The sequence below is a fragment of the Eptatretus burgeri genome, chromosome 17, assembly GCF_056783735.1.
Source record: "Eptatretus burgeri isolate ZD-2024b chromosome 17, Ebu_testis_v1, whole genome shotgun sequence".
NCBI classification, from domain to species: domain Eukaryota; kingdom Metazoa; phylum Chordata; class Myxini; order Myxiniformes; family Myxinidae; genus Eptatretus; species Eptatretus burgeri.
The window spans coordinates 2723139-2727146 of NC_140977.1; the positions used below are offsets into that span (position 1 = coordinate 2723139).

The 4008-nt window shown below is 47.6% G+C and overlaps 1 non-coding gene and 1 pseudogene across 1 annotated transcript; one reads left to right on the plus strand and one right to left on the minus strand.

Annotated features, from left to right (window-relative positions):
* The first annotated feature begins 478 nt into the window (after nucleotides 1–478).
* Nucleotides 479–672, plus strand: LOC147009097 (U2 spliceosomal RNA). The gene has a single exon (XR_015053118.1). It is a non-coding gene; the product is annotated as a U2 spliceosomal RNA (small nuclear RNA).
* A 1139-nt stretch (nucleotides 673–1811) lies between these two features.
* Nucleotides 1812–1992, minus strand: LOC147009098 (U2 spliceosomal RNA; annotated as a pseudogene).
* Nucleotides 1993–4008: the final 2016 nt, after the last annotated feature.

Consider the following 4008-nt stretch of genomic DNA (forward strand, 5'->3'; position numbering starts at 1 on the left):
GCAGTTGGTGACCTTCCCTCTGCCTATCACTCTGCGAAGCTTGGGCGTAATATGTTCTCGTGGATCAGGTATTACAGAGCAGAGGTATGCGCTCTACCGAGTGCCCTTGTAGTTGACAATGTAATCACATGCCATGTGTTTAAAATCCAATTCCATTGAAATCGCGATCCGGAGTGATGGGTTTTTCGCACAGCGCGAGGTTCTGACGCTCTGAGAAAATCACGTGATGTCGCTGCTCACTCCACAATTCCTGTTATTCTTTACACAATAAATCCTACATTTCTCCCAAGATAAACTAAATAAATAAATTCCATCGGGCTTGTTTAAAATCAAAATATCAAGGGAGATTCAGGGCTGAAAAGGAGGTTCCGAAGGGCGGACATTTCGAGGGAATTTTCGTTTTTTTTTTACGAATCGGCGCCACTGATGCTGAAATGTGATCCTCGTTTAAAAGGATTTCTATAAAAGTTTTAAAGTTATCGCTTCTCGGCCTTCGATGGCTAAGATCAAGTGTAGTATCTGTTCTTATCGGTTTAGTAGCTGATATGTCCCGCAATGCGGGACTCGTCTATTAAATGGATTTTTGGAATTGGGAGTTGCATTAGGGGCTTGCTCCGTCGACTCCATGCATTGACCTGGTATTGCAGTCCCTCCAGGAACGGTGCACCCCTTTTGGGGGAAATTACAAACAAAGAGAAGATTATTGTATGTCATGCAGTGGTTTGGGGGTTTCATGGTCTTCACATCCAAATCCGAGTTTATAATGGGAAAGGTCCATGGTGAGTCCGAGTTGGCGAGCGTGCGTTTTTCATGTCCTTGGACTGGGTGTACAGAAGGTTCTCTGTGCACGCTTCCGTGCGTTCAAAGCTTCCATTGCAATGGTGCATTGGGTTGAGGGTGCTGTCAATGTACGAGGCAGTTTTAACTGTTGCTTCGATGACGGATCTTCACCCAATCATTTACCCGAGGACATCTTCCATCTGCCTGGAAGTCAGCTGGTGTCACCTTCGTTCGCAAACTTCTTCCTCTTCTTAACACCCACAATTATTCCCACACTCTTGCGAGGTTGGTGGCCTGGGTGGGCGATGAAGTTTGATAAGTCTTTCATGAACTGGCTGGCCAACTCTTTCAACGTCCACCAACTAATGCTGGCAGATGAGAGTCACGTTTAACGCCCATCCGAGGGACAGCGCACACATTAATGAAACACCAGGATGGTAGTTTATAGCTTGGTCAGGAATGCAACCCAGGCTCGACACGAGACAGTTTGGAGGCGAGCGTGCGTACCTCTCGGCTGTCCATTGACTAGATCTCTGATGTCATCATTCTTCTCTCGAATCTAAACAAAGGGATCAATGTGGAACAAAATGATTCATAGAGATTCTTGTGACGAGGAAACAAACAAGCTGAGCAATCGTGACTCAACAATAGGCTTTATGACGTCACCAAGTTATACCTCGCGTCATCATATGAGGGTGGAATCCCCCAAAAGGGATGAAGTCGTGAAGACGTTTTTAATTCTCTCAAAACACCAGCGAAGGAGAAATTCTCCAAATATCCAAAGCAAGATACCACTTGCTTCTTGAGATATTGCATCTGATCAACATTGGAACCTCTACAGGATGGATGTGGATGTGGATACCACTTGCTTCTTGAGGTATTGTATCTGATCAACATTGGAATGCATGGAACTCACCATGGACCTTTCCCATTATAAACTCAGATATAGATGTGAAGACCATAAAAGAGTGAAACCCCCAAACCACTGCATGACATACAATAATCTTTTCTTTGTTTATAATTTTCCCCAAAAGGGGTGAACCATTCCTGGAGGAACTGCAATACGAGGTCGATGCATGGAGCAAACGGAACAAGCCCCGAATGCAACTCCCAATACCAAAAATCCATTTAATAGTCTAGTCCCACATTGCAGGACATATCAGCTGCGAAACTGATAAGAATAGATTTATTAAAAAAATTTCAAAAGACCAAAATTAAAAAGTTAAAAGAGAATAGACAATGAGGATAAAATTCCTCCACACCGTTAGAATCAGAAAAAGAAGAGAAAGAGGCCCCTGGGGGAATGTCAAAATAAAAAGTACACAACCCCTAAGGACCAGTTAAGGGCACCAGGCCATAAAAAGAAGGGGGGCCAGTCCAAAAATAGAAATTTGCACTTCTCAACCGTTTGGCAAGATCCATTCACTTAGACCCGAGGTCGGCAACCCGCGGCCCGTGGGCCAAATGCGGCCCACGAGCTCCTCCCGTGCGGCCCGCGGCGCCTTGTCCGGATTTCCATTAGGTGCGACCCGCGAAACATTTTTCTGAACAGACGGCAAATTTAACATATGTGGACATATGATTCTTCCACATACATCACAGTCTCTGTACGTCACAATAAATTATTTTCGCTTCTTGTCCACTTAACCAGGACCAGGAGGCTCTGTGCGCCAAGTCTGTGACCATTACGGAGGTCATGACTGTAGTCGTCAGGGCGGTGAAATTTGTTTGCGCCCGTGCTCTCACCCACAGACAGTTCCGCGATCTCCTGGCTGATGCTGAGGCAGAGTTCGGCGACCTGATCGACTTCTGCGAGGTCCGTTAGCTCAGCCGAGGAAAGATGTTGGATAGTCTTCAGCCTGAGGGATGAGCTGGCGTCTTTCCTGCGGGAGAAGGGCAATCCTGTCCTTCAGTTCGAGGATCCCACATGCGTGTGTGACCTCGGGTTCCTGGTGGACATTACTTGACATCTAAACGAGCTGAACATCCATCTGCAGGGTAAAGGTGTCTTGGTACCTGACCTCCTCGCCTTCGTGAAGGCATTCGAATGCAAACTTCGCCTGTGGGAGCATCAGCTCAACCAGAACAAATTCACTCACTTCGCCCGATTGGCTGAGCTGCGCCCGACCCCCGCTGCCTGCCGTCGCTACGCCGCTGCCCTGTCTGAGCTGCGAGGCGAGTTCGAGAGATGCTTCAAAGATGTGCGCGCCTGTGAGAAAGAGTTCAAGCTATTCTCCGCTCCCATTGATGTGGATTCTGTGGATGTGGCTGACGACCTTCAGCTGGAGCTCATTGAACTCCAGTGCTCAGAGAGCCACCGCGCAAAGTTTGCTCTTTTGTCGCCAATAAAGTTCTGGCACTCGCTCTCAGCCTCCCGTGCTTTCCCGGCTCTTGTTATGGAGGCTCTGCGCTTAGCTTCATTGTTCGGGTCCACATACTCTTGAGAGCAGCTGTTCAGTCACGTGAAGCTGACGAAGAACAAGACAAGAGCACAGCTTACAGACGCTCATCTTCAAGACGTCCTCCTCCTGGCCTCCTCCTCCATCAAGCTGGACATTGACTCTCTGTCTGCATCAAAGAATCACCAGCCTTCACATTAATTGTTTCACATTGTGATTACTACAAGTCTTAAGGTTCAATTTACAATTACATTTATTATTATTTGATTTTTAGGTGTGTTTGTTATTTTTTCGGGTTGGGAGGGGGGTGCGGCCCGCAAGGTGGCCCGAACGTGGCCCAGTGGCCCGCGGCCTGGTTTAGGTTGCCGACGCCTGACTGAGACAAACATGAAAACCATCCACCACCATACAAAAATTTTTTTTTTAATTAAAAAAAGGGGGGGCAAAGAGGGGGAGGAAGGGAAATGGGGGAGTACCAACCTCAGACCTCCACATACTGACGATGGCCCGAGATATGCTCAATGTAAATATCCTGGGATCCACGAATAGCATCAATGCAACAAAGCCGACGCATCAGCTTCCGGTAAGACCGGGAGATTCCCAACCGGTTCAGGGCCAATTCATTACCAGGGAACCACGATCCCAGTGCCCCCACTATGAACCCAAGTACCTGGACATCCTTGCCCTCAGCCACCAATGCTTTACGCAGTCCTTCATATTTTTCCCTCTTTGCAACTGCGCAAGTGGCAAGGACATCAGGACCATTGTCAAAGGGGACAGCAACGTCAACGATTGTGATTGTATTTCCCTCCACCACAGTGATATCTGG